This window comes from Cydia strobilella, chromosome 2, assembly GCF_947568885.1.
Source record: "Cydia strobilella chromosome 2, ilCydStro3.1, whole genome shotgun sequence".
Classification (NCBI taxonomy): domain Eukaryota; kingdom Metazoa; phylum Arthropoda; class Insecta; order Lepidoptera; family Tortricidae; genus Cydia; species Cydia strobilella.
Window position 1 is genome coordinate 7,473,898 of NC_086042.1, and position 25,009 is coordinate 7,498,906.

The 25,009-nt window shown below is 37.1% G+C and overlaps 1 protein-coding gene and 1 long non-coding RNA gene across 4 annotated transcripts in view; one reads left to right on the plus strand and one right to left on the minus strand.

Annotated features, from left to right (window-relative positions):
* The window catches only part of LOC134751241 (homeotic protein ultrabithorax), a 166,287-nt gene that overhangs the window by 104,067 nt on the left and 37,211 nt on the right, over positions 1–25,009 (minus strand). The window lies entirely within an intron of this gene.
* The window catches only part of LOC134751430 (uncharacterized), a 61,332-nt gene that overhangs the window by 19,990 nt on the left and 16,333 nt on the right, over positions 1–25,009 (plus strand). For all 3 annotated transcript variants that reach the window (XR_010128656.1, XR_010128655.1, XR_010128657.1), the window contains one exon: positions 8,162–8,246. This is a non-coding gene — a long non-coding RNA (uncharacterized LOC134751430). The remainder of the gene's footprint in view (positions 1–8,161; positions 8,247–25,009) is intronic.

Below are 25,009 nucleotides of genomic sequence, written 5' to 3' on the forward strand. Positions count from 1 at the left end.
ACAATATAAAGCCGGGTTATTGTTGCCGATGCCGAGGCTCGGGTGGGTGTGTGCTGTGCCCGTATCCGTTATCGAGCTTTTAACCCGACGCGCGACAACCCGCGACATCGACACGATTTATCGCCTCACTAGCCCACTTCTCATTCCTACTTCCCCAAACGAATAAATTCCGTATCAACTACTGAAATGATGAACGAAATTATGATAAAATTTTCCTAAGAAGAATACTTTATATCTGGTGATTCCGATTATATTAAGGTTAAACGAATGCCGTTTTCTCATCGTTCGTGACGTTTTCGTTATTAGTTAACACTTTAAAAATGCGGACGTCTCGCTTCGGCGAACCTTTGAGACGTTAACAGGCGTCCCTGCCACATACTTCACTGCATACAATTACTACTTGTTGTTCTTTTCACGCGTATGTCGTTTTTCATGTGTGGGAGCGGGTGGGAGAGTTTGGTTTTGCAATGAAGACGTTTTGTCCGAGTGCTTTATGCTTGTGGTTGCGACATCGATTGAGCTGGGTCGTCCGTCAAGCGCGCTCTAGTTTATACCCTTTCTTGAATAATACTTACACGTATACATGAATTTATAGGTCGGTGAACCCATGAACAATAGAGTAACGTAACACACCGTGCAAAATTAAAGGTTAATACCTTAAGATCCACAATATCTAAAGATAAAATATAAAATAAGAATAGTTAAAGAAGCGTGCCTATACAATAGTTGGGTAAGTTTGTTCAGCCCGGCTTTAGTTAACTCGTAGCCTCGGATTTATGTGGCGAACTTTGAACTTAATTCTTTGCCAGTGATACTGACTTCCCTTTTCTGCGATGTGCAATTGTTTTCTTAGGTTTTTTTATAAATTTTAATGTTACACCATTTCTGTCAACAAAGCAATGGTAGGCTATTCATTTTGTAAGAAACTTGAATGTAGAACAAAGATATAGGTTTGTTAATAGAAATTGGTTTTATCAACAATATTTCTACTTTAACTAGGTAAGGTAGACACAGTTTAGTAATAGTCACATAGTAGTAACTCTATAAGTACAAAATATGATCAAATGTTGGCAAATATATACTCTACGCTTCGGCTATATTTTTTTTATAATATCAGGTGAATTTTTGGATTGGGCTCGTGGAGTGAAAAAAGTTCACGTGGTGGTATGAGCTCCAACTGTATCAACAAAGTTGGAACGTTTCACTTTGTTCTATTATTTTCCTTCATATAACCTTTCTTAGAAAGTTAAAATTATTACATTCCTATATAGGTAGATATGAAAAAAATCCAGATGAATTCTAAATGTACTCGTTCTAAAAAGACGCCATTATCAAACCCTTGTAAAATGGAACATAGCCGATCGATACATTATCGTGCACCGTTAACAGTAAGGCACACTTTCATTCCCTGCCCTGATAAGATGCCCGAATACTGGACATTTATCTTCAAGATTAATGAGCCAATTTTCTTAGTCGCCCATAAAAAGAATCGCTAGGCCGACCTCGGCCGCCGTCACTGTCACTTATGGGTTAACTTTCAGTAGGTTACCGTATAAGTTTTGTGGGAGTTAGAAAAAGTATAATTCTTATTGTGCAAATACGACATTCTGATTCCATTGTAAGAAAGAGAACGGGATAAATGTGAAAAGAAATGAGTTCTCTTGCCTATTGTGATTGTGTTTCACCCATTAAGGTGAAGTACCTTCACCCTACACGATTCACGAATAAACAGATTTTTTAGTTCTTCGTGTGAATCAAAATCCGTAAATTATATACCGCAAATGAATATTTATCGTATCTACACAACCCGTGGCGCCTGACACACATTCAGAGACGCTAACATTATCTACGAAATTTATGCATTAAAATGACAGCCACATAATTTACTGCACTAAGTAGGTACTTGTCAGTAAAAGCTACCTAATGCTGGCAATTATCTTAATCACCCGTCTCGCTTACACCTGTATCGCAATTTTAAATTATTACCAAGTAAACTGTCACAAGAAATCATTTATTTCGACCATTGTCCTTAAGGGATTCTGGGCGCGATAAATAAGGAAGTAATTTTAAATTCAAAATAATAATTATGCTGAAAAAATTCTTCCCCCGTCCCTTGGGAAAGATAGGAAGGAGCAAAATGGATTAAAGTGTCAAAGGTGAAATAAAACACCCTGTATTTGAGAATGTCTGTATAACGTCATCCAACGAATAACCAAATTTAGGCTGCTTCTTTGCTGAACCGCGTATCTATCGCGTTGGGGCTTGTGAAAAATGAATTTTATTGTCTACGTGGCTAAGGTTGCTTTTACAAAAATACCTATAATTTAAAAGGCTTTTGAGCTTTTTAGACCGCGTAATCCATCCTGTACCTACAGCGAAACATATTAAGCTGTTAGGGTTCCGTACCCAAAGGCTAAAAACGGGACCCTATTACTAAGACTCCACTATCCGTCTGTCTGTCGCCAGGCTGTATCAGGTGATGTATTTATGTTGCCGCTAAAACGACAAATACTAAAAAGTACCGAACCCTCGGTGGACGAGTCCGACTCGCACTTGTCCAGTTTTTTATTATTTTAGATACAGGTTGTATTTAAATGAACCTATTAGCTATTCGAATATTAAATGTGACCGAATATATACGACACATGTGTTTAATCAGCATTGATTATCATAATATAGTATTGTTATAACACTAAACACCTTTACCTAAGTATCTACGCATTCCCAAACTGTCCAAGTGTCTCACAAAAATCGATACATTTTCAAATTCGTTGATTACATAAGGCTTAAAACCGCATGTTGCTCACGGTGGGCCGTATTAGCATTTAGAACGGTAAGTAAACATAGTAGACGGTTGTGAATGGAGCCGGGTTTACGTCCTTTAAGACTGGCTTTATGACTTGTTAAGCGCAACCGCTCGTAAACTTAGGGTCAACCTTTTTATGAACGATTTTTAAACGTTTACGTTTTGTTTATATTGTAGTTTTATGAGCTGTCAGATAAATTTTATTGACTCTAATTAGGTTATTTGGTGTTAAAGCTTGTTTTGGCAAAGTTAATTATAATATTGTCTCCGGTTACCGCGATAGTTACTCATGAAATAAAATTATGAAAACGGATTATATCGCGTATATTGAATTTATAATACATCCCGACGTTTCGAACTCTTTACAGCGTTCGTGGTCAACGGATGACTGAGGAAAATCTACAAAGTGCAAAAACACCCACATACTAAAAATAATGAACCATCATAGACTATAAACTTTAAGGCTGGTTGTACATGCAAAAAAATTGAAGTTGAATTCAATATACGCGATATAATCCGTTTTCATAGTTTTATTTCAAAAGTTTACATATTTTTTACAAGAAAGGAACTGATTTTCCGATAACAGAATGCAGTTTCAAGTAGGTATAACTATAAAGTGTTAAATATACCAAGCTGGACTTGCCTCTAACATCGAGCCCAAAATAAATCTAATTCTAATCTTAACAACAACGAAAAATATTAAATATTTAAGTTAATCATATCGTAAATGCAATAAAAGTTTCGTATTATTGTATCTTCTTAATTTATTTACGATTACCTATGTCTATTTTTTAAATATGTATTTATATTTTATTGGTCAATACAAGATTGTAGAACAAAACCCTTTGTAGGCAATATGTGCGGCGCTTTGTTTTCGCCCACATAAATCCGCCGGTACACAGGCCCGCTAACTTATTTTTGTTCGTACCGCGCAGGATAGATGGATCCAATTCCAAATTATGTCTATCTTGGGAATTAACGGGGATTCCAGTTTATCCAAAAAACGTGCGGGAACTCGGGGAGAGGGGGCATGTTGGAAGTTATTTTGGAATTATGATTCCGGATGCGTGCCGCGGCGTTCGCGCCTCGTTCCGATGTAATATCGGCCCGCTGCAATCGTTTAGGTTGCATCGTAGCGACACTGCGCTGAAATGTTTATGGCCCTTCTCTGCTCGGGAATCGTATAGTGTTTCACAATTATTTTTCTGAAGGTTAAAATATGAATAATGAAGCAGACGAGTACACTCAAAAGCAATAAAATAAAAATGTCACAAGGTTTTATTTTCTTAGTTAATTAAGCTACAACAAAAATTAATACCTCTGGGGTCACCGCTTATTTTCATATCTCCTAATTAAATATAATCAACTTGGGGACGCATAAAAATGCAAAAAGAAACGGGGCAACAATTTTATAAATTTAAACCCTCGAATTCCAAATCCAATTCCAGTACGTTTGCAAATGAAAACGTCTGGCCAAAAATGCAGGACGTGTGTTTTAATGGGGTGTCACCAGGGTTCTTAAGTATTCCACCGGCCCACCCCATAATACTCTCTCCTTAGTCTGCCACGTCCTCCCCTTGATATATTAGTCCCAGTTCGTCGTACATAATTTTGTAGGGTGGTCGGTCGCTCCCTCACTCCCCCGCGGGCGTACAATACGAAGGTTTTGTTTATTGATGTATAATAAATGTGTTAAAAAATTTAATGGCACTTGTTATCGTTGCGAATTGAGTTGTCTAGTGGAGTGAGGACAGTTATTTCCATCCCTTTGATGTTCAAAGGAAGCGTGCTCGTGTTTTAAAATATCTATTCGTATGTTTATTTTTAAACGCACGTGTTAAAAGCATTATAGATGGAGGATATTTCATTTCATATATGTATTCAACATTAAATAGCTCAAAGTTATACTTTAAATTAACCTTAGTTCGATCCACAATCAAACCACCGATTTGAAGTTGGTTTCCGCCCGTTTTTTATTGGCCTTACTGAAAGGACTGATTGTAGGTACTATGTGTTAGTGTACGCACACTATCGAGTCCTCCAAAACTGATACCCACAGATTACAATAGCGCAGCGCAATCAATATCAGTCCGTGTCTATGCGGTAAAACTTCATTAGCAATACATCGGAGAGCCATACATCTGTCGCGGTCACGTGTTAGCTCCCTGTTTGTATATGCCCACCCATCTTGTATATTATTAGGTATGTTTCCACGTACCTTTATAACGGACTAATATAATATTAAAAAAATATCTTTAGTTTTCTTTTTAATCATAAATATCATAATAAATGAAACACTAATGTTAGGAATAAGTAAGATAAATTTCACACTATAGATATCTTCACATAAAGATATGTAATATTAGATAACAAAGCTCTTTAGTTTAACACTGATTTAACACTGGTTTACTACTTACGGTTTAGTTTTAGTTTTAAGCGGCTAAAATTAGAAATCTTATTTTTTTTTCTAGACAATAATCAATTCAGATTATCTATTTACTATTCATCTTATATATACAATATCATGGAATGGAAACAACACCTAAACATTTAATAAGTGCGATAAATATTTTGATTTAAATTTATTCACTTATAATCCAAATTACACAAACATAATTAATACAGGCACCTCCACATTCATATCCTACATTTAATTTTCAATTTACTAAATTTGTACTTATATCAACTGCATAACTTTGTACATATTAAGATTACCGCGTGACACATCATCCAAATTAATATGAATGCATACTCTTAGACAGTTGAACACCGCAGGAGTTACCCGCGGCCCCAACATGTCACATGACAAATACCTACTTAGGGTAAAACTTGCCTAATTTGACTAATGGATGGTAGTTATAGTCTTGGCGAATTAATGTGGTATATTTATTGCATATTGGAGGAGTAGCTATATAAATAATAAATAATTTCTTTATTCAGACAATACGTCCACATATGTTAATCAGCTACTTATAAACTAGGTTAATAGACTAAAATTATACAGGCATCGCAAAGCGGGGTGGCTTTGAAATGTAGGGGCGACTTTGAAATTTCAGTTTTTAAGCCATAATATTATTTTTATGCACGATTTTTTACAGTCGGTGACCATCAATATATATCAATTTAACTAGTTACATGAACAGTTTCAGTAAATAATGAATATTACTAATTTTGTCGCCATTTTAAAACTATCAAAGTAACCCCTAAATATCCTAAACCCACCCCGTTTTACCGGAATTTTTTAACCCTTTATGTGACTTGGTAGTTAGAATTGATCACTTTAACCACTTTTAGTTTAACGTGAAGTGTTAAAAGGGAAGAATAGCTTTGCAATCTTAACGAAATAACGGTACTTTTTCTATGAAATTTCCAAACGGTTTCCACTAACTAAATCTTAACAAATCTCTTTGATTTTGATGACGATCGCTTCAGCATAATATATTTTAGGTTTCGGTTTTTTTTTGAATTGCAAATTTTGAGAAAAGGAAAAGCTATAAACCTAGTGTTTCATTCTGTCAATAACATACTAAAAATCATGGAGAATGGAAAATATTTAGAAGTGGAAAAACATTTTCTCTTTTTGTATGTACGAGTACGACTATAGTCCCTCTTAAGTGACAGTCGCTTAGCTACCTTTCAAATTGTTTTAAAAGATAATTAAATATTTTTCTATATATAGCAAGTCAGCCATTGGTACATTTTTGTAATTGAGCAATAAAAGCAATTAGTAATTTAGTATCTTCGTGAAACGCTATTTCTGTTAATACGAGTATAATTAAACTAAAGGCCCTAAAGTCACCTAATGTCTCCAAACATCTTCATATTAAATCAAAGTTAATGGCTTGTATGTATTTGTTTAAATTAAAATACTGGTGGGAAAGACATTAATGTGTTACCGCATTGTAGTACCTAAGATAAATAATAAATTAAATATAAAATTCAAATTATAAAACACTGAGTCATTAGAAAATAGCATAGCGGCCGTACGTCACAGCGCCCACGTCACCGCATTGCTTTGTTTATTGCGTCCCTAGGTTGCGAAATGCTGTACATAGCCCATTGTAAACTTAGTTCATTATTGTAACTTACGGGCCTGGCAGGGTCAAAAGGCATATCCTGTGACAAGTATTATATTTACATTTTAACTTCAAGGAACTTTGAACCACCAGCGGTAGCTTTGACGGAAGGTGGATCAGGTTTCTTTATACTTATTACTGAAGGATTAGGCACTTGACTGCCAGTATATAGTCAGGACAGGACCAATAATATCGCATTCTGTGTATCTTTAATTTCTTTAAATGCAGAGAGAATTAATTTGATCTTCATTATGTATCTGATTTATTTATTGTATCTCGGTAAAGGAGCTTTCGTTGACCGTCAAACGTGTGAATGTATGTGTGTAGTATGTTTTTTTTATACACATAATGTGATATTCTATTCTAACATATGTAACACATGAGATCAGACATTAGGCATTTATCTGGATTCCTAAGAAATTGCTCCCTCGTATAAATATCTAGAAACATTTTGTAATAATTACATATACCTACCTATATTTACATTGGATTGTAAAAACCGGACAAGTGCGAGTCGCACTCGCCCACCGAGGGTTCCGTACTTTTTAGTATCTTTTGTTATAGCGGCAACAGAAATACATCATAAAAATAAATAAATAAAATAAATAAATTTTATCTTATCTTATCATCTGTGAAAATTTCAACTGTCTTGCTATAACGGTTCATGAGATACAGCCTGGTGACAGACAGATGGACAGACGGGCAGCGAAGTCTTAGTAATAGGGATTTTTACCTTTTCGGCACGGAACCCTAAAAACGACTCGCTCAGAGATCAGATTCGCTTTTTAGAGATATTTAGGAAACTAGTTCGACCTTTTGATTTTATGATGCGCAATGAAGAAAACGCACTTGAAAAGCTTCGAACGGGTTCATTCTAGCAACAGAACTTAAATGACAAAGAGCTTGAAGTTAGTTAGTAGAACAAGTTACCCGGCTGGAGGCATGCGTAAGTACATAAACCATCTGGGCATCCGATTAAATTATTTAACGTCTTCATTCCCCGTGGTGAGCCGTTGCATGCCGGCATGCGGATGTGGGGGTACACGGACGTTGCGTGTATCCCGGGTACCCACCTAAACATTTTATATGGAGCTTAGTTTGAATAAAGAATTGCAAATTCAAAATAAGAGGTTGCGTGCAAATGCTAATACGTTCTAAAACCGTTTTGAAAAGGTCTGGAATTTGACAAAAAAATTTTAAATGGTCAAACTGTTTAATAAGTCAAGAATGTTTAAAGTTTTCAACAGTAACAAAACGCTAAATTTTTTTTACATTTCAGATGCAGTTTTTGATGCAAATTGGAAGACATAAGCCCACAAGCGCTGATAATAAAAGTTCTAAAAGCAGAGTTCATCAAACACAAGGTAAAACCAATTCATAAAAATTAAATCTTAATTAACTCCCGGAAATAAAGCATCGCTACATTTAAGAGGGCACTAACTGTAGTATATTTAATATTAAAGATCTCAGGTAAGTGGGAGAGCCTGCAGCTCGCCGATAAGAGCCCCTACCCTCCTAAGCTTTCGGGGGGCGTCTTAAGAGGAGGCCATACATCAAATTGCGTTTTACTTAGATATCTAGTTTGATTCATTGCCCCCGTTATTGCATAAAAGGGCTTTGATAACATATCTATGTGACTTACGTTAATGTTTGAAAAAATTGGACGGTCCGTACTTAAATGCATACCTGAAATAAATAGAATAGGACATTAGATACCTACTTATTTATTTAAACTTAAATTCCCTTAAAATTAGTGACAATAAAGGACACATGCTGAATTTTGGTACACTGCTAGTGTGCCATCGATATCTATCGATAGATAATCTGTTTTAATTTAAACTTAACACAAGCTTATACCCAATAGGGTAATCAAATATAACAAAACACGTCGAATAGTTATAATCCATAGATTGGAAACATCGCCTGAAGCGAACGCGGCAGATTAAACATCCAGCGGCTAAATGTACGCGCGATAATTTACCCGACGACCCGCGCGTATTAGCCGTATCCAACTAATGTCGATATTGTCGATATTCGGCTTTCGATATTTCGGTATTCGGCGCTCGGCGATATTTACGGTGCGACCGACGCATTAGCCTGTCCATTCGTAGTCAACAATAATCTCTGTTCTTTATTCCTTTGCAATAAGGTTCTGTATAAAACGTCCGAGTAAATTAGCACATATGCTCTGATTCATTTCAAATTGGCTTTTCAGCGTGAAAAACGAACCGGTGCGGATCGGTTGAACGGGAAAAGGTTCTATTTGCGTTTTTTAGTTGGTGTTGCCGGCTAATTTACAATTAAGTAGATAGCGGGCTTCGGCTGAAGTTTATCCCCGGGCGGTCATAGAAAACGTAATTAAGATGTCTTCATTTATATTTTGCTTCTTTGTTTTTCACGAGTATAAAGAACGAAGATTTATTTTAGGTAGTATGATAATTATGCAAGTTTGGCGTCCCTACTGAAGGAGTTAAGGTATACTCGGTTTTGAAATACTCACTTTTCAAAACTCATAATGCTTTCTCTAAAAACGTCAGTATATATATTATGTATGGAATTTGTATTGCTACGATAGTAAATATAAGATAACCAATTGGAAGCATCTCAAATGCAGCAGTAAATCAGAGACACGTACAGCACGTAGACACATAGACAGCGGCGGATACAAAATCGATACTCGCGATACTGTTCGATGTGTGTGATATAGGTTTGTTTCATACAGACGTATAACTGATCGTTAAAAAAGCGTGTCGGGCCGCGCAAAATCGAGTTTTCGTTGTTAAATAAGCTTGAAAATTACCCCTGACATTCGAAAAATTCACGGAGCTAAGTCGATGTCAACTTTAGCTAGTTTTTCTCAGAGACCACGAAGGTATGGCACTTTCAAACGTCAGAGCTGATTATCAAGCTAACGTAATACATATGTAATACGGGTAAGTCATGTTTTAGTTATTAAAAATTAATATGTTTTAAAAGTTTGGCTTCTGTCCAAAAGAGTTTTAATTACTTAACAGCCGGAGAAACTGTATTAATTAATACTGAACTAGCGTAGTTAGACCAAGAAAAGTCTCCAGAGATTTTGACAGCACACTATGAAATTATGACGTATAAATAACACCTGCAATGCATGTGCTGTCAAAATCTGCACTTTTCTTGGTCTAACTCTAACATTTTTTGTTACAATTGAAGCTCAAATAGGTGCTAGTTATAAATCGCATGCGCAATTAAATAGCGTGTAATGGTGTCGAGGCGTCGAAATCGTTGGTAGCTACTGTAGCTAGCGGCCCGCCTCGATGGGTATCGCTTGACGCATGCTACGTGTTAGGCGTAGGACACACGTGCGACTGAAACGCTAGTGTAGGGAAATCGCGCGAATGTACACGCGTTAATTGAAGCTCCAAGCTCCAATAGTAGTAATTTAAATAGCGTGTAGTGGTGTCGAGGCATCGAGATCGTTGGTAGCGGCCCGCCTCGATGGATATCGATATAGGTGCTAGGCATAGGACCCACGTGATGCAAAACACGTGATTGTAACGCTGCAGTGTAGGCAAATCGCGCGAATTATTCGCGCAACGCTTGATCGCGCGAATATGCGCTGCAAATCTTTGTGAGGTCCTCGGGCACTAGCATATTTAAACTCTATCGTACACTATTAAATTAATAAAAACCGGTTACGCACGTGAAAAGTGCTCACGGAAGTTTGTAGGTACCTAAGTATGTAATTAAAAGTTACCGTGTTTGCACATTTCAGGCTTCACAGGCCTGGCATACTATTACGTTAAGTTATGATCTAATTCTGCCTGCCACTCAATAGAACTCTTGTTATAAAGGTGCAGAACTATTCAAGCTACAAGTATTCCATACACTAAAATAGATTTGGAAGTTTAACCGGGACCTAATCGTACCGGGTGCGAGCGACCTACCGATGGCTATCGTGGGCAGGGCTCTAACGTCGCGATAAAGAAATGTCTGTAAATTTCACCAAGTTATTAACTCCTAAGTGCTTGTTTTAAATTGGTCGTATAATCTGATTTGTTTCTAACCAATATTTATAGTGAGCTCCAAAGTAGCCGTAAAACTTAGCTCAATCATAAGCTTAATGCGATAGTACACTGGTCACGGATAGATTAATAGGATATTTAACTAGTCATTGTTGAGCTTTATTAAGTTCTGAAGTTAAGGGCTTATTTAGAAGATGAATCTTTAGAGCTCCATCCAGCACTATGGGTAAGACTGGTCTTATACTAATTCTGTGTCTTGTAGTAATATGTATGATACAGTTTGTTTTGTGTTGTCGTTTAACACTCGTATATAAATTTAGATATTTATTAGGGGAGCCCGGGTGGCTTAGTGGTCTAGGCATCTGCCGCAAATGCAGAGGATGTTGGTTTGATTTCAGCCCTGTGGGCACTAGAGTCCTTCGTCACTTTTTCTTTGGTATGTGACATAGATGTCTATTACAGTTTATAATTTACCTATAGGGGAAGCTGAATAGCTTATTTAAAATAAATGTAAAAATAATAATCAGTATATGTTAAATCGCAATTCAAATGTGACACACACATTACGAGCAGACCAGGATATATTGCGGTTGTCCGTTATTTTTAATGAACTGCAAATGATAGTCCGCGAAATTCGCAAATGTTGCAATTTCCAATAATGAACCGGATAAATTATCTTTAGTATAAATAATCCGTGCCAAAGGGTGGTTCGATGCGCCGGCACTGCAAATCACCCCCTCCCCCACCCCCACCGCGGCTGTCGACGGTAAATAAAGTTCACGTTTTAACAATAAAATGCATTTTCCGCAAATGCTCCCAGTGAATTATTGTCCGAGCTTTACGAGTTTAAAATTATTATGAACACGTGAAATTTTCGATCTCGATAATGCACTATTTTCGATACATTACATTAAAAGTATTAACTACCGATGGCCCCTGGTTAATTATGTCCAGGACGGATATAAGCAATGAAGGTTGTATTGCGTATTCATTAATGACTGAACGACAATCCCACAGCGGAAAATTATAACAATCTAAGGTAGGTATTAGAAGTTACAAGGTAATGAAAATCATATAAGAATTAGTAACCACTCATCGAAACATAAACCCTCCTTGCAGGGAAACACGTTAGCGGGCAACACTCACATTAATGTAGTTAAGGCCCGTTAAGGGGGACATTTTTTACAGATTTACCAAAACGCCCCACCGCATCCGGCGCCCTAAAAATAACACGTCACGTACCGACCCTCAAATACTTATAAAACATTTCCCGAAGGAAAACATTGTTTTATTACCAACAAAAATAGATCACGCGGCCTGATGGAAAACCAATGGCGAGCGAGCACAGATGGCGACGCGAGCGCCGAGATAGCACAAATATGAAATACGGCATTCGATATTTGTCACTTGAATTATAACTCCCGGCGGAACCCCGGATGGGCGAAATTGCCACTCGCACCTCGTTTGTCGATGATCTACTTTTTTCGACCAACGCGAATATTTTCTACGCCGTCCCGTTCGTCGCGTGATTTTTCGGCCGGCCCGAATATTTCCTGCCGTGCCGTACCGTTTGTTCCGCTGAGTAATGCGAACAGAACTTTTCGTGCTCTAATTTTAACTCGCTAAGGTATTTCTCATTGGGAATTACACACGCTACCAAATAACAAAGCGTTTTAAATGACACATTTTTTAATGACTTATTAGTTAAGTGGGATACCAAATTTAACACTAGCATTAGAACAAATGAACGAACTCCCTCAGATAGTTAAAGTACCCTAACACAAAGTTGTTTGATTTATTATATCCTAATATTGCTGCCAATCGCCACCACCCGGAAGCAATAAGTAAATAAAGCATATAATAAAGGACAGGACACGGAGGAAACCAATTTGGGAGGTGTTTGTAAGTGTCAAATATGTTTGTGCGCACCTATTTATTACGAGCATCCCTCACGTACGAGTAAATAACGGAGACACTGCAATAAAGTGAAAAGAGATACCCGAAAAGTACGGGGAACTGCGCCTTAACGCCATGGTGGAGTAAAACGAAAATGATCCCTGATTTGAGAGTATTAGAGTTGTTTTTGTATTGTAGAATTAATCGAATAAACTCTTCAGCGTTAAGGCGGGTGTATACAAGTGGAAAACTCGGTGCGCCACGTGCGAATGATTCATGGCCGTCCCTTAATTAAAGAAGATTTTAATTGTATCGGATGTCTGTGAAAGCGAAAATAATGCACTCCTAAATTGGGGTTGGAATTCGGGAATTTATACTGACTCGGTGGAAATATTGCTTTGCGTGTTCAGCCTGCGGATCCAATCTGGCGGACCTTCGCTAGCTATTCGGTACAGGAAATGGATTTCATTTCAACGTATATTATATGAGTATTTAGAACGAAGCAAGTATTTCTCTGCATTGAACCTGAGTATTATAATCGGCTTCGGCTAAAAAATCAAGATATCGTAATGGATGAGAGTAAAGCTAAATAAATTTTCTAAAATGAAAACAATTTTTTACAATTTAATCCTATATCGACGTTTTTGATTATAAAAATTTTGGAATCTGAAGATATCTATATTTTAATAAAAGCTTATTGACAAGCAACTTTAACCTTGGCTACCGAAAGCGGTCTTAAATCTTCCCAATTTTATAAAATCCTCATTTTCCTTGACTTAAAACGCCCTAAATCGAGTAAATTCATTTCCTTTACATAAAGCCAAGCTGCGCCGCTTCAATATCTCTCTTAATTACGAAGCTTTTGTTAGACGTATCTGATCTATGTAAACATTCTAGGGAATGTTTTAAATGGGAACAACACCGCTTGGAATAAGCAAAACTCCTTTAATGAAAGAATACCTAAGGGTCGGGTGCGACACTATTTAATTGCTTCTGTTAATTGCATAACGCCTGCAGTTTACTAAAGGGGTAAGATATTTTATACACGTATTTTGATAAATTATTAACAAAGAAAAATCACTTTTAATTAAGCCTTACTTTCTTACTTACTTTTATTAGGATCAAATCCACTTTGATACTCGTTTCAATAGTAAAACTCATGTGTAAATTGTGTAAGGACATAAACTTGATCATTAGGTATTTGTAAACTAATCTAGTAATAGAAAATGTATTTAAAAATTTAAAGTTTGCATGAACGAAATTGTCAACTCAGCATCCCAATCAAGTTGGTTAGCGCGCAACAAATTTGCGACATTCAGCAAATTCACATCACACGAACGCATCCCGCATCCCGAACACTACTCATCCCGGCAATTCAGGGATTAATACCCGAAGCGAAACCGATGACGGAAGCGTAACGATGCAGCAGAAGCACTTCATTTCCGAACTGATGAGTGATGACGGAAGCAGTGTAACGAGCCTGTAAAGCCGAGCGTACTTCATTACATTACAACAATGGCGCCCGGTCCCAAGCCACGGCACTGGATAAATTCACTGCCGGCTCCCGGAAAATTGGGTGAAATCGATTTAAATATCTCGAATGTGACGGCTTATCTCGATAGAAGTTAACCCGTAGAGGCGACCTACTGTGAATGGCGTTGGATTTACGTCCTCGTGCGAATGGCAGAGCTGAGAGAGAATTTAATGGTTGACGAATCGGATGATATAAAAATATACATTATAAATTCTTTCAATCCTGTGAAATCAGACGCATGATGTGATTATTTACATACATGAAACGTATCACAAAAAAAACTTAAAGCCTTGTTTCGGTCTCGTATTGATCAAGCAGGAAGTCTTAAACATTACTATTTTTTGCCCCATGATACAAGTTGTTTGATATATAATAGTTTACACACTTTTTGATTAAGTACTTTTAAAGAACCAAATCGCAAACTTTTTACTGTTGCCAATCAAGAAGTGCCAATTAAGAAGGTGAGGATCAGAGTCCACGGGATCTTGATAGGGCCTGTAGGACTACCTACCCGAGCCGGCAGCACGCGAACCCTTAAGCTAGGTTCACACGGCGTTAATTTATCCCGTACCTATACCGTAGGTATACGGGATTATACGGTATCCCACTAAAAACATTTTCATGTAAAATGTTGCCAAGACGAAACCATAAGGCTCGCACTGTCAAAAAGTTATCTGAATTCAGATCTCTTGTAGAGCCAAGAGCCAAACTTCTAACTCTACAAGCCCTCTTCACAAACTCTACACCTTAGCCAAAATATGTGGCTTGGCCGTTTCGCTACTGCGTAAGGTGATAATTTTATTCACTATAAATTATATTTTATTATATAATAGTTCTTGTAATAACGCAACGGATACGGGAAAAATTAACGCCGTGTGAACCTAGCCTTATTGTAGCTTTCTTATTAAAGAAAACCCCTCTATATATAACTTTACACTTTATTGTCGGCGAAACAAAAGGCTCGGATCAGAGGTAGAGATATTTACAGAACACGGTAGTTTACAATTTAATCTCAGTCTGAAGATGACTGTATTTGTAGTTTATAATTATATTCATAATAAAAAAATATGTTTTCTCTGGTTCCATTTTTGTGATCAGTATTATAGACATTTTAAATTAGGTATTCGAGAATTTTTCGTGAACAAGAATACTTTTACAGCTGTTGCACACTTACAATGGCTACCTTAATAAAATATACAAGGTACCACCTTGCTGGCTACCTTAATATTGTCAATTTATTGTCTTATTGTTGGTATATTAAGTCAGGACTTAATACTTCAGGAAGTAGTGAAATTTGAACTGGAAAAATTCCCAAGTGACTGAACAATCTATTTATATGTAGCCGTTAGTATTTGTTTGGTTAAATTTCATTATAATTTTCAGCAAGTCATAACATAGTTGTAAAAGTAAGTATGCTAGTAAACTTTTATGGTATGTTAGTTTGTTTAACACCACAAGGTAGAATTTACCCACTGTAACAAATTATCAATCAGGTCTAAATCGCATCGGCAATTTTGCTAGCCCCCAAAGACCCCAAAGCAAGTGAAGCAAGCTTAACTCAATCTAATAGAATCACCTCGGATTGCTTTCCGATATTTACCGATTTTTCCCCTCTCTGAGATTTGACGGTACCAGGAATAGGCGTGTACCGGTAACCGGAAACGAGCTGTAGGGTCGTGGGATACATAACCTTTCTAATTAACAATTGGTTTAAGGTGCTACTTTGCTGCTTCTCATTCTGTTATATTTCCAGTCTTTGAAATGTTATATCGAGAAATATTTTTTATACTCAGACATTTATAAACTTAAAGAACACGTTATTTTTACTAAAGGACAAAATGGACAAAAAACCGCATGTCATGTTTATCATCATTATCAGTGTTGCGTATGTTGTTGAAAACTAAACATAATAGACCCTCGCAAAACATTAGTTTTTGTAAATGTATTGAATAACTAGATATACAACAAAGACGCCCGTTGCATTACTTGACCATGTGTACACGGCAGATGGACCTGCGTATATTCAAGTTGAATAATTCTTAAATAAAACCCTACTTCTTATGGTAGTCAGAACGTACAAAAAATTGTATAACTCAAAACAAAACGAACCCTCAGATATAGTTGTCGCGATAATATCCAAGGAGTCTTAAATAAATAAAGAGAATAATTCAATTGCGCACAGTAAGTTTATTGGATTGATCATGCGCAAATATTTATCGATGGGGTCGGCAGATAGGCTCACAATTTATTGTAAAGCAAAAACAGTCGTAGGTAAGTTGACAAAATGACGGCAGCAATCAGACAAATTGGCTCCAGCCCTAACCGAATTAATATAGGAAGGTTTTGTCAGGGAAACCACTTTGCTAAGAAAATATTGGGGATGTGTAGTCATACTGCTGTCGATTTGGATTATTCATTGCTAGGATATATAAACAATCTCGTACGGCATTTAAATAATAACTTATTGCGTGCAAACGTTTCATTGTATCATTTTTTTTACAAGACCGCCATTAATGTTTATTTACTGACTAAAACAATTCGCCTAGAAGATTGTTTACATAAAGACGACATTATGCCGTTTTCTTGAAGACACGCCGTACATTTCCCTACATGCGCGTGAATAAATTGTACAAATCCACCTTTACTTTAGCATAAGCAGTAGCTATGGGGAAGAATTGCGTTTTTGCCTCATCCGGGTAAACGATGCTTAAGATATTTATTAGGGGATGAATTGAATTTAAGATATGTTTCTCTTGAAACTTAGAACTCTTTGTATGTAGGCTATTATGTTGTACATTAAATATAACACGTGATGGAGATATGTAGGTAAGTACTAAATAGTATAGAGAAAATAAGGGCTGTATTAATTATTTACCTGCCTACAATCTAAGGTACCTTAAAAGTAATAAAATGCCCACATTTTTAACTGATTATTGACGAAATTGAAAAAACGGGTGAAATTAAAGTCAATATCAAGTAAATAGGAATTTCAATCATTTTTGTGGATTATTCGGGCAAGGCAAGTAGTAAGGCACAATATGTGTAACATGTAGAAAGTCTACTTACATCCTCTCCCACACTTCATTGTCTTAACCAAAACATCGCTCGCAATAAACAACATCTGCTTAAGAACTTCTGATCCCCGCTCTGCAAAAACTGATTATGTAATAAGAAGAAAGCCTCCTCTTAAATGCGGACTAATCAGGAATTAATGAGTTGTACCCTGGTGGTGCTATGATAACTCCTGCTGCGCTAAGGAGCTCATCAATTACGGCGGAGCCCCGGGTTGCACCCCTTCGTGATAAAGCTACTCGGTACAGATATAGGAACCGAATTCGAGCGACATCTCGATCGACTTAAATGATTAGATTTTTTTTTATAGCCTAAAAGTTTTAATGTTAGAGATCTAGAAGTGATTTGTAAAATCGATTACCTTAGCCAGCTATGTTATAATTGTTAGGTAGGCACTTACCTACTAGTACTTTTAGAGACTAAGGGTCGGTTGCACCAAACTGTTTGTGATCGTTAAGGGGCCCACTGACTATCAGTCCGCCGGACGATATGGGCCTGTCAGTGAGAACAAAAATTTGACATTTCCGATTAACTGACAGGCCGATATCGTCCGGCGGACTGATAGTCAGTGGGCCCCTTTAAAGAGTTCGCTAAATTTTATTACTAAGTGCCAGTTGCACCATCCGCACTTGACAGACTGATTAACATCACCCGGCGCGCCGCGGTGGTTTACTATGAAACTTTCCATACAATGAAATTTAGCGAACTCTTTAACGATCACAAACAGTCGGTGCAACCGACCCTTAGTTGTAGCTTATAAGATCCCAACGGTTAGGTACCTATAATGGTAAATTGGTACGTAATGACAAAGATAGATATAACTCCGTAATAGATGGATACAGTCTAAGGAAAAAACGTGCCTCGAAAATCACGAAAATTTTATTCTCGATCAGAGGGCGCCACTAGTTTTGGCCTACACTCGTATAGAGGGCGTTGACGGTTTCGTTTGTTATTTATAATTTTAACGCATATCAGTGAAAGAACATGGGTCAAAATCATAAAAATAATTAATGCAAATAAAAAAATCATTTATACATATTTAAATACATTTTATCGTATTTTTATAAATATTTATTTTTAGTTTTAAAGTGTGTCGACAGATGGCAGTGAATTTACTGGGGTTACAAAATTTACTATGACAGTACCGCTCTAGTATAAGTTACTCTATGGTAATGATCAAAATTTTAAAATATTGTAAGTAGAAGTACTTACAAATTAAAAGAGATATAAAAGAATAATTACTGAAAAAATTGCTTTTTTTTTAAATTTTTGTTGTAATTGAAAAAAAAAACAAATGTGAGACATAGTTTCGAGAGTAAGCAGAAAATCGTTTAAGTATTGCCGTTTAAGGTAACTCCAGCAATAATTCCACTTCTAACTAAAATGACTGAATTAGGTTAACAATTTGCCAAGTATAGGCGTTCGGAACCGCCGAGAACAAACGGCCCTTTAACTGTTGTTGCAGCACCTAACGCTTCCGCTCCCAAGCCGCACTTTGATTTGTTGTTCCGTTTCACTAAGTTACGTCTTCGACGCTTTGGGATATTCCCCTGCACCATATGCTACGGGTTAACACACGGATGCTGTTAGATTTGGATTCGAATTAATTAAAATTAGGCATCTGAATCAGCCTGTAAATAAAATATTTTTAACAGCAGCGAAAAAACAACGAGCAGAATATTATTTAGCGCAGTCTACAATTTGAATGAGATCCTAAACGGGGTCTTTGTTGTTATGCCATGAATATAAATCGTGATAAATTCCACGCGGCCCGGCGGAGGGGCGGGAGGCAGCCTCAAGGGCTTTTCTTAAAAATAACTTTTGTCAGGGCAATTCGGAGGAGCGCCGCGATTTATGGAAAGGTGGTGTCACCCCGGTAATTAGTTTTTAACTAGTTCTGATAAGGGTCCGCTGTGTTTTATGCCCGAACAGCCATAATTTAAGTAATGTCCCGGTTTAAGGATGAGTTAAATTTACAACTTGCAACATCTGCGGTCTCGAGTTAGTACTTAAATCTGCGTGACCAAAAACCAAACAAAATTAAACGGACTTATAATAAACTATTCCTCTAAACAAAAGCGTTTCCGAGCAATTGTCCCGGAATGTCACAATATTGTTATTTTTTCCATATTTCGCGCTTTTGCGGGCCGTCATATTACATGGGCATATGATTTACGGTTGGGAGCAAAAAAGAAAGTTCTTCGAAGAAACTTCTTTTATTCTCGGAGAAAGTTGCGTAAAAACTGAAGGCGCTTAGAAAAAAGCAATTTTCTAGCTCAGGTGTGTAAGATGTTCTTTATCTAACTTTGCATCCGAACCGCTTTGTTTATGGCGGCACATTTTTTCGAAGTTTTGAACATTTTATTACGCTGTACCGTGAAACGAAGCGCGGAACGCTTTTTATTACTGACGCAGTTACGCACCTTTTAAAAGCCGACTTTGCAAAGGAATATGATGTTTTATGAGTATTGCACAACGGGAACCGCTACCTGTCTTTTGTGTTTTGTTTACCGTTACGTAACATAATTGATAATGAAATATTAATAACAATAGGCTATTATTTTAAAGCTAAACCATGTTTGAAACAGCACCCTTTTAATGAACACCGAAAATATAATTTGAAATACTCTTTATGGCGGGCATAATGTAGCCAAGTGGGCCAAAAAATGGCTGTCACCGTCTGGCGTACTGCATTAGCATGAAGGGTGTGAGGCAAGGAGGCTTTATCAGGAGGGCCTTTCCTGAGGGAGGGCCAAATAATGCGATATTGCTCGTTTGTGCGAGCTCCTATTTATCTATTAAAAAACGTGAGATTTACGCGAGAATATAGGAAACTTTCGCAAGTTTATGTTGTTTCGCCGCTCCGGGCTAATATAAAAGATTGATGCGTGTTATTTTAGTTTTGTGGAGCGAAGTTATACTGGCTACGTATTTTTGTGTTGGTTCGTATATCAAATATTCTAATTGGTAATTTCTACTGCGACATTGCTAGAAATGCTGTCTATGGTATGGTACAGATTACAGATAATATTAAATTGAATAAAATTAACTACCGTCTAACCTCATTTCCACCGAATAATTGCCATGCCTAAACGCTTACGAAAATTCTATCAAACCCACTCTATTTTATCATAAAGACGTTAGTATTACAAAAGCCGTGTTGTCAGATCAGTCCAGTCACGACGCGGCGTGAATTCCAAGTCTGCTGTCGATCTTAGGGGTGTCATTGTAATGGCTTACCAAAGTGTCGGAAGCTTACGCGAACCAGCATATTAGCGCTCTCCGATTAAGTATAATTTTGTACGGATCTCGTGATCTCGCTACGCTGGTCCTCTCAGGCCCGTCTCACGCGCACTCGCTCAACTAATCGGGATACAAGCTATTATTTTCATCACTGACCAAACGCTTGCGCTCACCGGTATGAGTGTGAATTAACTGCTTTTGTGATTCTTGAGGATTTATACTGGTTTTTTCTAAGGCTAAGGCGCCAGATTATCAATGAGAATGAAGTCAGACTGACAGCCTGAGAATGCTAGCGAGCGGTCACTGGACTGCCAAGGACGCATGTATGAGACACTAAGAAAAGGCTTGAGCTGATTTACACTTTGTGCAGGTACTGGAAACCCCGGTTGAATAGTTATCGATGCCATCCGAACTGCAAGTCTTTTTTTAACTAAAGTGCAATGAAAATGATTGACACGTTATGTTTTATATAAAAAATAAACCCATTATGGCCAAACATGATTACTTTTTACTTGATACAATACGATATTAATGCACAGATGCACACCTAAGACACAGTGTAAATACTCGTATATTTTTTTTATCAGTTTAAACCTCAAATTATTTAACAAAACATACCTACTAGTCTCACGCGGTTGGTTAATAATGTATTAAGTATTAGAGGTTGCGCCTAATTAAGAATAACTAACCCACTATCACGAGCTATATTTTTTCCGCAACAGATAATAATTAGTCTAACTGTTAAAATATCAAGTAGGTATCGAGGCATTGTTCACTGGTGACAAATAATGCCGGATAATACTACAGTATCGTGTGTCCGACCGAATTTAACACTGTGCCGAGCCAATATTCCCCATTCTACCCCCTAGGATCGAACAGACGTATGTATATTCCAGTACACTCACAGTAAAGTCCTTTTGGAATACAACAATATGTTGATAATAAACATACATCACAGGGCCTACAATAATACCTAGCTATTATATCTGTTTCGACTAAATTGGTATAATTTAGATACTTGATATCTTCTGTAACACTTTTAAATTAGAATTTCCATGCGATTTGACTCAACCGCAAAGAAAAAACGTAGGCTAATGGCAGGTAAGGTAGGTTAACAAATTCTATTTACCTATAAGATTGATCGAAATATTTGTCTTATTTTAATAACGAAACTTCCGTGAGGCACTGACATATTAAATATATTAAATCGGGCAATCTTATTTTATGTCGAGCAATCTTCGACTTTATAAACGTGAGTGACCCGGTTTAATATATTTAATTTATGTCTAAATTGTTTGAAGCTTAAAGCACTTTCTCCTACGTTGATATTTCAGTCTCCAAGTGTCAAATGAGGGCATGTAAGGGTTACAAAACAGAGTTACATCACAGAATGAACCTTTCACTTTCCAACGGGTCTGCCTGTCTCAATAAATACGATGATTCGACTTCAAGCCGTTTAAAAGACAATTGAATGCTACATCATTAACTCCATTTATGATCATCAAAATAGTTGCCGAACATGTGTCTAATTTGAATAATGCTGAAAGATCTTTTTGAAATGCATTATGTTGACGGGATAAAATTGTTTTTATTTATTTATGACGACCTATATGTTTTATTGTGAACAAAATAATTCGAAAAATAAGTAGGTATTGAAACTTTCAATAACACAAATTTCTGGTACACTCACTTAACAACTTTCAGCCAAACTTAACACTCCAAACATGACCTACTTCCCCAACTAAACTGCAGTACCTCAACTTGTAAAGATCACTGCGAAGCTCTCCGCTAGCTAATAAATAATAGCAGCGTGAGTTAGGACCACCTAGAGAGTTTGTTTACTGCGGAACAGTATTGTGGCCACCTACGCCATACATTTTGCTCGGCAAATTGCTCAGCTTCCTGTCTAATAACCCCTTAATGAACGGAGATTCGCGCTTGCCTAATTGGAATTTATTGTTTTATGATTTTAGCGCGTTCCTAACAAGGTTATTTAGCTCAAGTCTTAATATATTAGTTTGTCACCATATGATTAGGGATCTTCTTCTTTGTAGGTACCTAAATATAGTGGTTTTAAATTGGTTACATAAGAAACGTTCCATTTCAGGTTATGTAACCTCAAAACTAAACTATCAACTCTTACCAGCTCCGGTTTCTATCGAAAGGGAACGTACCTGCAATCAAACAAAACAACCATTAGACAACTTAATAGCTTCATGGGATTCTACAATTTCATAATCAACAAGTAGGACGAACAGATTAGAACCAATTGCTCGACTTGAACTAATAAATCTGCCTTTCAAATTGAATAAAACTACGCCCCTTTAATTACATAATAGTGTTTAATTATCACATTTAAATAATGAATTCAGACCGGAGCACGCGACTCGCCCGCCATTCACAAACTTCGTTAATGCCTCATTTGAATACAATCTAGACACATCAATGTTCTAACCCACTAGAACGTGTTATTATGTCGTTTGAGATCACTCAACCGCGTGTAGCAGACATTGTAACTCAACATACAGCTTGTCGATGTCGATGGCTCGTGTTGACGCATGTGCTACGCTCTTATCTCTATGAAAGTAAAGTCTAATTTTGTGCTCTCAAAAGACATAGAATTAAGTAGGTATAAAGCTATAGACATCCAATGGTTATGACAGTTTAAATTACTATCAGAATAATTAGGTGTTTCGCGTTAGACGAGGTCAAGGGGATATAACGAAAAAGGTTTTATTTATGATATCTATTTTGACCGGACAACGTCGACGATAAGTTTGTCAATCGGTATAGCGTATTGGAATTCTACCAAAATATGCGCAGAACATCGTCTTAGTCAGTATCGGTAGCACGTAGCATAGCTCAATTGTACAATTATAGACTTTATACAGAACGTGCCATGGTTTAAATTTAGTTATTATTTACTTACCCACATATTGCTCATTGGTATGGGTGGTATAAGTATTTTGTACTGGCGACTCTGTCAGCAGTGTCAGCTACCAAAGATAATAATATCAGTGGACCTATTTCACAGTCAGACCTACCAATAATTTAATCGGTTTATTATACCAAACATTTATATTCGATTTGGAAAAATGTAATAAAATCTAAAATTTTGCTCAGCTGTGGGCCAGTTCACATGTGAGCTGCGTCACGTAAACATAGTTCGAACTTTGGCACACTACCATAAATCAAGGGGCGTTATACGCCATGTTTCATGAGCTTGCACTGTCTCTTTCGCTCGCGCATATATCGCAGCGCCCCCCTCTCGCTCTAATGCTGAGCCAGGGACCCAAAGGGGGTCGGGGAGGGGGAAGCTGTCTAGCCGTGACGTATTACCCGACCGGCGGTCGGTCCGGTCAGTACGTTAACTCAACAGTATGGAACTTTGCCTTTTTCTAATTTAAACAAAACACATTCGCAAAGAAAAAAATATGAACAAAACTAGTGAGGCGAATATACCTAACCATCGACATTGCTAATTAGTTGACAGACGTCGCTATCGTCTGCGTCGAGTACTTAATGCAAATCGTTAGTTCGATCCTAGAATAGACAATGTGAAGAGAGGTTTATGAGACCACCCACACATCCACGTGTTTTATGTGGGGTCGCGATCACACACCGAAGAATAATTTCGCTTACAATTACTATGTAAGGAATGGCTTGTTCGCGGTTTTAACTGTTTATAAATCGCGACCAAAATTTTTAAAGGTCGAAAATTTCGATGAGTACCTACTACAGTCAAACCTGGATAAGGTAGATTTGGATAAACAAGAAACCTCTATTAGCGAGAGTAATTATAAGGTCCCGTAATTTCTTCCCTAGATTACCTCTATTAGCGAAAGATACAAACCTCTTTAAGAGAGAGTCGTTTGTCCCGTTCGAACCTCTGTATCAGAGAGTGTCTCTTCCTTGACCTCTGTAAGCGAGAATCCTGACCTGAGTGTAATTAGTGTCCGTTATTTTTTGATACTTTCTCATTTTCGTGGAACTAACGCGCACGTGGTGCATCTGGCCATTTTTTAATTGTTTATAAAAAAGGGTTTGTCTCTTAGGTGTTTTTGATCCTTTTGTGAAAAACAAATGTGTGTCGTGAACCGATATTTTTGATCAAACTTGCTCAGTGCTTGTATTGATTATGTACAATGGTTACTAGGAATGTCTAAATGAAAAAAAAAAAGAGTTATAGGTGAGCTTTTACACTCTACCTGCTATATCACAATTACAACATAAGTATATAATATTAATAATAGTAGTTAGTGTAAAAGCTCACCTACTACATTCAAACCTGTATAAGCGAGAGCTCAAGGGGCCAGAATATGTTTCTCGCTCATAGAGGTTTTTCTCTAATCCGAGTTTCTCACTCCTACAGGTAAGGGAT